Source organism: Canis lupus, chromosome X, assembly GCF_003254725.2.
Source record: "Canis lupus dingo isolate Sandy chromosome X, ASM325472v2, whole genome shotgun sequence".
NCBI classification, from domain to species: Eukaryota; Metazoa; Chordata; class Mammalia; order Carnivora; family Canidae; genus Canis; species Canis lupus.
In genome coordinates, this window is record NC_064281.1 from 66832552 (window position 1) to 66846127 (window position 13576).

Sequence of the window (13576 nt, forward strand, 5' to 3'; positions counted from 1 at the left end):
ACTGATAACTTTCCAAAATGATAAATGACAATTCACAAATAGAGGTAATACATTGAAGTTGCTTGAACCATATGAAATTGAAAATCAAAACAATTTAATATTGTTAATTATACGTGGTTCAACCTATACGAAGCTAGATAAGACACACTTAAATCCACTGTAGTGAAAATGTAGAACACCAAAAACTATGTTAAAAACAACCTGAGAGAAAAGAAATATTCATAAAGAAATAACAATTCGGCTAACATCAAAATTTCAACAGCAAAAAAGGAATCTAAAGGAAAGTGGAATAAAATCTTAAAATACTGAGAAAAAAGAACTGAAAACCTAGAAATGTTTACCTCATACATCTTCACTCAAGACAAAAAGGCTAAATAACAGGTATGTTCATATATATACAAACTAGGTACTTACTGTGAACAGATGTAAACTAGAGGAACGAGGGGAGGGGCAAGATGACAGAAGAGTAGGGTCCCCAAGTCACCTGTCCCCACCAAATTACCTAGATAACCTTCAAATCATCCTGAAAATCTACAAATCCTGCCTGAGATTTAAAGAGAGAACAGCTGGAATGCTACAGTGAGAAGAGTTCACGCTTCTATCAAGGTAGGAAGTGGGGGGGAGAAGGCATCCAAGGGGGAGGAGCCCCGCGAGGAGCCCGGCTAAGGCCTGGGCGAGTGCCCCCAGGACAGGAGCCCCAACCCAGAGAAGTAGAAGCTTCACCAATCTTCCCTGGTGGAAAGGCGCTCCAGGGAGTTAGAGCAGGACCCCAGGAGGGGCGGGGATGCCCTCAGCCTCCCTGGGACACTAACAGAGCACCTGCGCCCCAGGGAGAGCTCCCCACACCCCAAGGCCGAGCTACCTAAAGGGATGCAGGGCGAGCATGGCTGGACGGGGAGCAGCTCAGGAGCAGCTCTGGCAGAGGCTCCATGCCAGAGGGGCTGCGCGGCCCCAGGAGCAGCTTGGAGGCGGCTCCAGCAGAGGAAGAGGCTCTGCGCGGAGGGGGCTGCATGGCCCTGGGAGCAGCTCTGAGGGGCTCAGGCGGCAGCTCTGCTGAGAGGGGGCTGCGCGGCTGGAAGCGCAAATCCAACAGCGCAGGCCTGGGAGCACAGGGCGCTGGGGACACAGCCCAGGATCCGGCCTCACCCCCAGGACAGGCAGAGGCCAGGAGGGCCCAGGACAGCAAGGACGCTCCTGCCCCGAGCTGAGCAGATCAGCGGCCCCGCCCCTCGGAGCATCCAGGCCTCTGCAGACTGAGAGCTCCATAGTTACTGCGGGAGCTGAATCCAGGGCTCTAGAACTGGCCGCTGCCACTGTGGTTGTTCCTCCTGGGTGTGGGACCCAGGAAATTTAACAAAATCCCCTACCCCTGGACAAGCAGAGCAGGACTGATTCTATTTTGTGCTGCCCCCGCCTTGTGCTGACCTGCTTATTACTTAGGGCACTGCTCCACTCTAGTCAAGCCCAGGGCACACCCTAACAGGAAATCCAGCTCAGTGATAGGCCAGTTCAAATGGATACTTTAAGGTAAAATGTAATTCAATCCGCCACCTGCAAGTGGACCAGCATGACTGTGCAACTTTCTGCTATCCCATTGGCCACTGGTCCCTATAAAGCTGCTACACCTCTTGGTCTCGGGGTCCAAGTCCCTGCTCCGCTGCGTCGGGTATACTTGGACCCAGGCTCGAGCTTGTAAATAAACCCTCGTGTGTTTGCATCGGTGTCGACTCCTTGGTGGTTTCTCGGATTCGTGATCTTGGGCACAACATTTGGGGGCTCATCCGGGATCCAAGAAACCTCCAGGACCCCATCCGGAGGGTTTCACGCGTGGTGAGTGCACTCAACTTTTTCCACCTTTTGCACGCATATTTTCTGAGAGCTCTAAACTGTACTTTACCTGTAGGAAATCCAATCTGTTTTGGGTCGGCATTGGCTTAGGAGGACGTGCTGGCGGGCCGTCGACTGGGGGTCTTGAGGAGACATCCCTTGCCCCTGCCTGGAGGACGGGGTCCTCATCTGTAAGGAGGACGGAGGTCCTCATCTGTAAGGAGGGCCGGCTGCCAGCCCTTCAGGTTACTTTCTGTTTTGTCTCCGCGGCCGCATGGAACGTTTGTTTGTCTGTTACCGTGTTCTTGTTAACTATTTGCACGTTTGTCTGTGTTACTATGTCCTTGTTAACTGTTTGTGCATTTGTCTGTGTTGTTGGGTCCTTGTTAATCATCTTTACTGTCTGTGTCTTGGTGTGGATTGGGGACATAATGGGGGAGACAGAAACCACTCCCCTATCTCTTATGCTCGCTCACTTCTCGGATATTAGGTAAAGAGCTCGTATTCTGAGCATAGACATACGGAGAAAGAGATTCCAAATTTATTGTATATCAGAATGGCCAACTTTTGACGTGGGATGGCCCCAGGAAGGAACTTTTCACCTACACATTATCTTACAGGTTAAGACCGTGATTTTCAGGGACAAACCGGACGGCCACTCTGACCAGGTTCCCTACATCCTGATCTGGCAGGACATGATCGAGAATTCCCCTCCTTGGCTAAAACCATTTTTACTCCCCAAAGTGCACAACTGGGTTGAAGGTAAGAAGAGACCCCGGATCTACCGCCAGACTCTAATGGCAGGTCTCAAGGCTGCCGCGCGCAAGCCTACCAATCTGGCCAAGGTCTATGATGTGAGGCAGGGTAAGGATGAGAGTCCAGCAGCCTTCTTAGAGAGAGTCATAGAGGCTTTTAGGCAGTACACCCCTATGAACCCAGAAGCCCCGGAAACAAAGGCCACAATTATCATGGCTTTTGTTAACCAGGCCGCTCCGGATATTAAAAAGAAATTGCAAAGAGTAGAGAGACTGGGAGAGAAGAGCTTGCAGGACTTAGTGATAGTGGCAGAACAAGTCTATAATAATAGAGAAAGTCCAGAAGAACAACAAATCAAACTAAGTGACCGGCAGACCCAAAACCTGGCCAAGATCCTGCTGGCCACAACCATGGACGACCCACAGGAAAGATGGAGGCACCTCAAGAAGCTGGCTTCAGGGATAGGTAAGGAGGATGGCCCTGGTCCCCGTCAGGAGCACCCTAAGCTGAACAAAGACCAATGCGCTTATTGCAAAGAGGAGGGCCACTGGGTAAAAAGCTGCCCTAACAAAAGATCTAAGGCCCCTGCCAAGATCTTAGAAATGGAGGACCTGGACAATGAGGGGAGCCAGGGTTCGGCACCCCTCCCCGAGCCCAGGGTAACTCTTAAAGTGGAGGGGCAACCTGTTGAATTCCTAGTGGACACTGGGGTACAACATTCGGTTTTATTACAACCCCAAGGGAAACTGGCAAACAAAACATCATGGGTGCAAGGGGCCACGGGCACCACACAATACTCATGGACTACCCGAAGAACTGTGGATCTTGGCACAGGCCGGGTATCCCACTCCTTCATGGTCATCCCTGAGTGTCCCTATCCGTTGTTAGGTCAGGATTTGCTCACCAAGATGCGGGCGCAAATTTGCTTCCACCTCGAAGGGGTAAAAGTCCTAAACAAGAAGGGGCACCCAATTCAGTGCTTGTCCTGAGTTTAGAAGACAAATATCATCTCCACCAAATGCCCTCAGCCCCAATGACTGACATTGACCATTGGCTGTGGGAATTTCCCCAAGCGTGGGCAGAAACTGGGGGAATCGGGCTGGCTCAGCATCGACCGGCCATATACATAGAACTGAAGCCGGGGGCAGACCCTGTCAGGGTCCGCCAATACCCCATGCCTCTAGTAGCACGAAAGGGAATCACACCCCACATACGGCGACTATTGGACTCGGCATATTAAGGCCCTGCCAATCAGCATGGAACACTCTCTTGCTGCAGGTTCAGAAACTGAACTCTAACAATTACAGGCCAGTCCAGGACTTGAGGGAAGTCAACCAGCGAGCAGAGGATATGCACCCTACAGTCCCAAACCCATATACCCTCCTCTCCACCCTGCCTCCAGACAAAACTTGGTATATGGTATTAGATTTAAAAGATGCATTTTTCAGCCTGCCTTTAGCGCCCAAGAGTCAAGACCTCTTCGCCTTTGAATGGACGGACCCTGAGAAAGGCATCAATGGCCAGCTCACCTGGACTCAACTAACACAAGGATTCAAAAATTCACCGACCATCTTCGATGAGGCCTTACACGAAGACTCGGGTGAGTTCCGTTCCGAGCACCCTCATTTGACTTTATTACAATATGTAGATGATATCCTGTTGGCGGCGGAGGACCAGGACACATGCCTGCGAGACACCGGGACTTGCTCCAGACCACAGCGGCCCTAGGATACCGGGCCTCAGCTAAAAAAGTCCAGATCTGCAGAGCAGAGGTGAGCTACCCTGGGTACAAATTAAAGGATGGACAAAGATAGTTGACGGATGCACGGAAGGAAACTGTCTTAAGAATCCCACAGCCGCAAACCGTCTGCCAGGTACGTGAATTCCTGGGGTCAGCAGGGTTCTGTTGCTTATGGATTCCGGGTTTTGCCGAGATGGCCAGACCCCTCTATGAGGCCACCAGGCACCAGCAAAATTTTAAATGGACAGAGGCCATGAACAGAGCCTTTAATGACCTTAAAAAGGCCTTGCTGTCTGCCCCGGCCCTTGGGTTGCCCAATCTAGCCAAGCCCTTCTACCTGTATGTGGACGAGAAAGACGGAGTGGCAAAAGGGGTCCTTGTCCAGTACTTAGGTTCCTGGAAGAGACCCATAGCCTATCTTTCCAAAAAGCTGGACACAGTGGCCGCTGGATGGCCCTATGCTTAAAAATTATTGCTGCGGTGGCCACTATGGTCAAGGACGCAGACAAACTGGCCATGGGGCAAGAACTGCATGTTACCACCCCACATGCTATTGAAGAGGGTACTCAAACAGCCCCCAGACCGCTGGATCAGCAATGCCTGTCTGACCCATTATCAGAGCCTGCTGCTAAACCCTACCAGAATTTTATTTAAGCCACCAACAACCCTGAATCCAGCAACGCTACTCCCGAACCCAGAACTGGGACCCCTCTCTGCATGACTGTCAAGAAATTTTGGCACAGGTGCACGGAATCAGAGCTGATCTCCAGGACCAGCCACCGCCGAATGCGGACATCACCTGGTACACGGACGGCAGCAGTTTTGTCCAAGAAGGACTCAGATATGCGGGGGCAGCTGTAACCACGGAGACAGAGACTGTCTGGGCAGAGCCACTGGCAGCTGGAACGTCGGCTCAACGGGAAGAACTGATCGCACTGGCCAAGGCGCTGACCATGGGGGAAGGTAAACGAATAAACATCTACACCGACAGCAGGTACGCCTTTGCCACTGCTCACATCCACGGAGCCCTTTACAGGGAGAGAGGGCTCTGACAGCAGAGGGAAAGACTGTTAAAAACAAAACGGAGATTCTTGAACTCCTAAAGGCCCTCTGGCTGCCCAAGGCCCTAGCCATCATCCATTGTCCGGGGCACCAAAAGGCAGACACGCCAGTAGCCAGGGGAAACCAGCTAGCCGATTTAAAAGCAAAAGAGGTGGCCCATCTGGTGACCCAGGTCTTAGCTACCACGCTACCTGATCCAGGGGCACCGACCCTGCCTGACACCCCCAACTATACTGATGCTGACTTACACTGGATCAAACGCTTGCCTATGACCCAGTGCTTGCGTGGTTGGTGGAGGGCCACAGACTCCAGCATCATCTTGCCAGAGGAACTAGAACGGCGAGTCCTATCCAAAATGCATCGGAGTGGAAACATGGAAACAAGGAAGATGGAAGGGGCACCCAATTCAGGTGCTTGTCCTGAGTTTAGAAGACGAATATCGTCTGGAAACAAGGAAGATGGAAGACCTCATACGACATGCAAAGATCACGATTAAAAACTCTCAAGCAAAGATCGAACAGATTGTGGCAAGCTGCCGTGGATGCCAATTAAATGCCTCCGCCCATGGATCTAACCCGGGTACCCGGCTCCGAGGGGACCGACCAGGAGCCTACTGGGAAGTGGACTTCACTGAGGTAAAACCTGGAAAATACAGGTATAGGTATTTACTAGTGTTTGTAGATACTTTTTCAGGATAGACAGAGGCATTTCCCAACAAACATGAAACGGCACAGATCGTGACCAAGAAACTGCAGGAAGACATCGTACTGACATATGGTTTTCCCATTAGAATTGGGTCAGACAACGGCCCAGGATTCATATCTAAGGTAACACAGGGAGTGGCATTAGTACTTGGGGCAGATTGGAAATTACATTGTTCATATAGGCCCCAGAGCTCAGGACAGGTAGAGAGGATGAACAGAAAATTAAAGGAGACCTTAACTAAATTAGCCCTGGAGACTGGCGGGGACTGGGTGACTCTCCTCCCCTTTCCCCTATATAGGGAGAGGAACTCCCCATATAAGATGGGACTGACTCCCTACAAAATCATGGTCAGTCTTCCTCCACCTGTTATCCCCAATTTAAAACCTGAGGTGCTTGCTGAATTTGATGATCACCAACTTCTTTTCTCCCTCCAAATGTTACAATGAACCCATGAGCAGGTGTGGCCTAAGCTGAGGGCCCTCTATGAGACTGGGCCATTCCTGGACTCCCAACAATATCGACCAGGTGACTGAGTATACGTGCGGAGATACTAACACCGGACACTTCAGGACACCTCAACCTCACTGGAAGGGACCTTACATCATGATCCTGACCACTCCCACCACTCGCAAGGTTGACGAGATTACTCCCTGGGTCAACTACACCCACGTCCAGCCTGCTGACCCACATGCTGTTCTCAAAGACTTTGTTCCAGAATGGAAAAGCCAACCAGACAAGGACAATCCCCTAAAGTTAAGACTGCACTGTTCTCACTTATTTCCCACCTCCAAGACTCCCTAGTCCGAGGTTGTCCTTCAAAATAGAAGGAGATTAGAATTAGTCTTCTTACAACAAAGGGTGGGAGGGGGTTATGGGCTGCCTTAAATGTAAATGAGAGCGAGAACAGCAGCAAGGTTGGTCAGAATCCTGGTTTAATCATTCCCCTGGCTCACTCTGGGAGCAACCTGGACCCATGATTGGGTGCTGCGCAGGATCCTATGAAAAAGGGGGGAATGTGGGACCCAGGAAATTTAACAAAATCCCCTACCCCTGGACAAGAAGAGCAGGACTGATTCTATTTTGTGCTGCACCCCCTTGTGCTGACCCGCTTATTACTTAGGGCACTGCCCCACCCTAGTCAAGCCCAGAGCACACCCTAACTGGAAATCCGGCTCAGTGATAGGCCAGTTCAAATGGATACTTTAAGGTAAAATGTAATTCAATCTGCCACCTGCAAGTGGACCAGCATGACTGTGCAACTTTCTGCGTATCCCATTGGCCACTGGTCCCTATAAAGCTGCTAGGCCTCCTATTAATCTCGGGGTCCAAGTCCCTGCTCCGCTGCGTCAGGTATACTTGGACCCAGGCTCGAGCTTGTAAATAAACCCTCCTGTGTTTGCATTGGTGTCAGCTCCTTGATGATTTCTCAGATTCATGATCTTGGGCACAAAACTGGGGCCTCACAGGATAAACAACCCCCACTGAGCCTCACAGTGGCCTCACAGGATTAGCAGCTTAAACATCACTCACTGAGCACTGCACCAGGCAGGGGGGTGAGCAGCTCCCCCAAGTGCTAATACCTGAAAATCAGCATAAAAGGCCCCTCCCCCCAGAAGACCAGCTACATGGACGGGGAAAAAACAAATTATTGACCAAGCAGCACTGGAAAGTTCCAGGAGAAGTCAAGGGACTTACAGTATACAGAATTAGACGATACTCCCCCGTGTTTTTTTTTGTTTTGTTTTTGTTTTTTTGCTTTTTGATTTCTGTTTGCTTCCACCACCCCCTTTGTTTCCTTTCTTTCTCTTTTCTTTTAAATTTTAAGGGGGACTCTCAAAATTCCCCATTAAGAAGTCCAATGGAACAATCCACAAAAAAAGGGACTGAATAGGTATCATGATGACACTAAACTCATATCTTTCAATAGTAACTCTGAATGTGAATGGAATTAATGACCCCATCAAAAGGCGCAGGGTGTCAGACTGGCTAAAATAGCAGGACCCATCTATTTGCTGTCTACAAGAGACTCATTTTAGACAGAAGGACACCTACAGCCTGAAAATAAAAGGTTGGAGAACCATTTACCATTCGAATGGTCCTCAAAAGAAAGCAGGGGTAGCCATCCTTCTATCAGATAAACTAAAATTTACCCCGAAGACTGTAGTGAGAGATGAAGAGGGACACTATCTCATCCTTAAAGGATCTATCCAACAACAGGACTTAACAATCATCAATATATATGCCCCGAATTTGGGAGCTGCCAAATACATCAATCAATTAATAACCAAAGTTAAGACATACTTAGATAATAATACACTTATACTTGGTGACTTCAATCTAGCTCTTTCTACCCTCAGTAGGTCTTCTAAGCACAACATCTCCAAAGAAACGAGAGCTTTAATGACACACTGGACCAGATGGATTTCACAGATATCTACAGAACTTTACATCCAAACTCAACTGAATACACATTCTTCTCAGTGCACATGGAACTTTCTCCAGAATAGACCACATACTGGGTCACAAATCGGGTCTGAATGATACCAAAAGATTGGGATCGTCCCCTGCATATTCTCAGACCATAATGCCTTGAAATTAGAGCTAAATCACAAGAAGTCTGGAAGGACTTCAAACATGTGGAGGTTAAGGACCATCCTGCTAAAAGATGAAAGGGTAAACCAGGAAATTAAGGAAGAATTAAAAAGATTCATGGAAACTAATGAGAATGAAGATACAACCATTCAAAATCTTTGGGATGCAGCAAAAGCAGTCCTGAGGGGGAAACACATCGCAATACAAGCATTGATCCAAAAACCGGAAAGAACTCAAATACAAAAGCTAACCTTACACCTAAAGGAGCTAGAGAAAAAACAGCAGATGGAACCTACGCCCAGCAGAAGAAGAGAGTTAATAAAGATTCGATCAGAACTCAACACAATCAAGACCAGAAGAACTGTGGAAAAGATCAACAAAACCAGGAGTTGGTTCTTTGAAAGAATTAATAAGATAGATAAACCATTAGCCAGCCTTATTAAAAAGAAGAGAGAGAAGACTCAAATTAATAAAATCATGAATGAGAAAGGAGAGATCACTACCAACTCCAAGGAAATACAAACGATTTTAAAAACATATTATCAACACCTATACGCCAATAAATTAGGCAATCTAGAAGAAATGGACGCATCTCTGGAAAGCCACAAATTAGCAAAACTGGATCAGGAGGAAATAGAAAACCTGAACAGGCCAATAACCAGGGAGGAAATTGAAGCAGTCATCAAAAACCTCCCAAGACACAAAAGTCCAGGGCCAGATGGCTTCCCAGGGAATTCTATCAAACATTTAAAGAAGAAACCATACCTTTAATACTAAAGCTGTTCGGGAAGATAGAAAGAGATGGAATACTTCCAAACTCGTTCTATGAGGCCAGCATCACCTTAATTCCAAATCCAGACAAAGACCCCACCAAAAAGGAGAATTACAGACCAATATCCCTGATGAACATGGATGCAAAAATTCTTAACAAGATACTAGCCAATAGGATACAAAAGTACATTAAGAAAATTATTCACCATGACCAACTATGATTTATTCCTGGGACACCAGGCTGCTTCAACACTCGTAAAACAACCAATTTGATTCATCATATCAGCAAGAGAAAAGCCAAGAACCATATGATTGTCTCAATAGATGCAGAAAAAGCATTTGACAAAATACAGCATCCATTCCTGATCAAAACTCTTCAGAGTGTAGGGATAGAGGGAACATTCCTCAATATCTTAAAAGCCATCTAAGAAAAGCCCACAGCAAATATAATTCTCAATGGGGAAGCACTGGGAGCCTTTCCCCTAAGATCAGGAACAAGAGAGGGATGTCCACTCTCACCACTGCTATTCAACATAGTACTGGAAGTCCTAGCCCCAGCAATCAGACAACAAAAAGACATTAAAGGCATTCAAATTGGCAAAGAAGAAGTCAAACTCTCCCCCTTCGCCAAAGACATGATACTCTACATAGAAATCCCAAAAGGCTCCACCCCAAGATTGCCAGAACTCACACAGCAATTTGGCAGTGTGGCAGGATACAAAATCAATGCCCAGAAATCAGTGGCATTACTATACACTAACAATGAGACTGAAGAAAGAGAAATTAAGGAGTCAATCCCATTGACAATTGCACCCAAAAGGTTAAGATACCTAGGAATAAACCTAACCAAAGAGGTAAAGGATCTATACCCTAAAAACTAGAGAACACTTCTGAAAGAAATTGAGGAAGACACCAAGAGATGGAAAAATATTCCATGCTCATGGATTGGAAGAATTAATATTGTGAAAATGTCAATGTTACCCAGGGCAATTTACACATTTAATGAAATCCCTATCAAAATACCATGGACTTTCTTCAGAGAGTTGGAAAAAATCATCTTAAGATTTGTGTGGAATCAGAAAAGCCAGGGGAAGTTTAAAAAAGAAAGCCATATCTGGGGGCATCACAATGCCAGATTTCAGGTTGTCCTACCAAGCTGTGGTCATCAAGACAGTGTGGTACCGGCACAAAAACAGACACATAGATCAATGGAACAGAATAGAGCATCCAGAAGTGGACCCTTAACTTTATGGTCAACTAATATTCAATAAAGGAGGAAAGACTATCCATTGGAAGAAAGACAGTCTCTTCAATAAATGGTGCTGGGAAAACTGGACATCCACATGCAGAAGAATGAAACTAGACCACTCTCTTTCACCATACACAAAGAGAAACTCAAAATGGATGAAAGATCTAAATGGGAGACAAGATTCCATCAAAATCCTAGAGGAGAACACAGGCAACACCCTTTTTGAACTCGGCCACAGTAACTTCTTGCAAGATACATCCACGAAGGCAAAAGAAACAAAAGCAAAAATGAACTATTGGGACTTCATCAAGATAAGAAGCTTTTGCACAGCAAAGGATACAGTCAACAAAACTAAAAGACAGCCTACAGAATGGGAGAAGATATTTGCAAATGACGTATCAGATAAAGGGCTAGTTTCCAAGATCTATAAAGAACTTATTAATCTCAACACCAAAGAAACAATCCAATCATGAAATGGGCAAAAGACATGAAGAGAAATCTCACACAGGGAGACACACATATGTCCAACACCCACATGAGAAAATGCTCTGCATCACTTGCCATCAGGGAAATACAAATCAAAACCACAATGAGATACCACCTCACACCATGGAGAATGGGGAAAATTAACAAAGCAGGAAACCACAAATGTTGGAGAGGATGTGGAGAAAAGGGAACCCTCTTACACTGTTGGTGGGAATGTGAAACAGTACAGCCACTCTGGAAAACTGTGTGGAAGTTCCTCAAAGAGTTAAAAATAGACCTGCCCTACGACCCAGCAATTGCACTGTTGGGGATGTACCCCAAAGATGCAGATGCAATGAAACGCCGGGACACCTGCTCCCCGATGTTTCTAGCAGCAATGTCCACAATAGCCAAACTGTGGAAGGAGCCTCGGTGTCCATTGATAGATGAATGGATAAAGAAGATGTGGTTTTTGTATACAATGGAATATTACTCAGCCATTAGAAACGACAAATACCCACCATTTGCTTCAACGTGGATGGAACTGGAAGTTATGCTGAGTGAAATAAGTCAATCAGAGAAGGACAAACATTATATCTCATTCTTTGGGGAATGTAAATAATAGTGAAAGGGAATAGAAGGGACGGGAGAAGAAATGGGTAGGAAATATCAGAAAGGGAGACAGAACATAAAGACTCCTAACTCTGGGAAATGAACTAGGGGTGGTGGAAGGGGAGGAGGGCGGGGGTTGGGGTGAATGGGTGACGGGCACTGATGGGGGCACTTGACGGGATGAGCAGTGGGTGTTATTCTGTATGTTGGTAAATTGAACACCGATAAAAAACAAATTTATTTTTTAAAAATAATAATAAAAAAATAAAGGGTTAAAAAAATGAAAGGAAAATAAAAAAAAAAGAATAAAATTAACTAGAGGAACTTTTAAGATTAGATACTTCAGAAAGAAGGAACAGATTACTATTACAAGGTTCATTCCACTTGGTAAAAGAAATTGTTTGGCAGGATTAAAAATGTGTAATAATTTGCTATTTAGAGTCCCAAATAGAAAAAAAAAAAATAGAGTCCCAAATAGAGACTCAGAAAAAGTGAAAAATAGAGATGTAGAAAAATGTAACAGGCAAATACTAATAAGCTGTAGTAGCTACTTGACCATCAGACAAGGTAGACTTTAAGGGAAAAAATGCATTATTAGGGATGGAGAAAATCAGCAAATAATGTAAAATATTAAATTCATCAGGAAAATTAAATTTAAAAATTTATATGATCTTAATAGTTTCAAAATATAAGGTAAGAATTAATAGAATTATAGGGGGAAAGTGACAAATCAAATGAGATTTCAAAATACTTTATTATTGGTAGATGAAAGAAAAAAACTTCAATACAATTTTCAAATGGTAACCTCGAAGCCTATCTTGTTAGAGTACAGACCAATAATTAGAGAACCCTGTGCATAAACATATTCTTCTTGAGCACAAATGGAAAAATTACCAAAATTAATGACATACTATGTCATAAAGTTCAAAGTATTAATACTATAAAAACATATTTTCCAGATATAACTTAATTTTCTACAATGAGATTAAATGGTAAGAGCCAAAATATCAACCAAATCAGCTATTTTAAAACCTCTCATAACAACTCATGGGTCAATAAAGAAATCACAATGGAAATTAAAATATTTAGGATTAAAAGATATTGAATATAATATAATAATAACTGTGAAGAGTCAAAACAGGAGTTAGCACTTTATCATCTTAAATGCTTAAATATTTATCTTTTGTATTTTCTAATATAACATTGGGTTTCATCGTAAGAACTGGCAAGGACAGAAAAGGGGAGGGATGTGCTGAACAAAAGAAGGCAAAATAAAGGAGATAATAAAGAATGGAAATTAATGAACTAGGGACACAAAGCTATAACAGAAGATTCCAAAAGCCCCAAAGTTGTTTCTTTGAAAATGTAATAGAGAGACTATGAAATGTTACTCAAGGTTACATGACTAACAAATGGAGAAGCCAAGACTTAAATCTACGTAGTCCAGGGTTTAACTACCATGCTCCACTACCCTAAAAGTGCTAGTAAGTATAAAAAGACAAGATTGTTATGTTTGACTACTTTAATCTTAATAAACTCCATGCATTATGAATACCATAAGGCCAGATATATGCAACACATACAACTAAGAAAAAGTTAGTATTCTGAATAAAAACTCCTACAAATCAATAAGGAAATAGATATATGGGAAGAACCATGAACATGCATTTCACCAAAGAGAAAACATGAATATCCAATAACAATATAAGAAGACACTCCACCTCATAACTAATCTAGGAAATGTAAAATAAAAGTATGTGAAGTTTTCTATGTGAGTTAGATTGACAAAAACTTAA

General features: G+C 44.8%; 1 protein-coding gene across 3 annotated transcripts in view; it reads right to left on the bottom strand.

The window, feature by feature from the left end:
* CHM (CHM Rab escort protein) overlaps positions 1–13576 on the bottom strand; it is a 244222-nt gene that overhangs the window by 121823 nt on the left and 108823 nt on the right. The window lies entirely within an intron of this gene.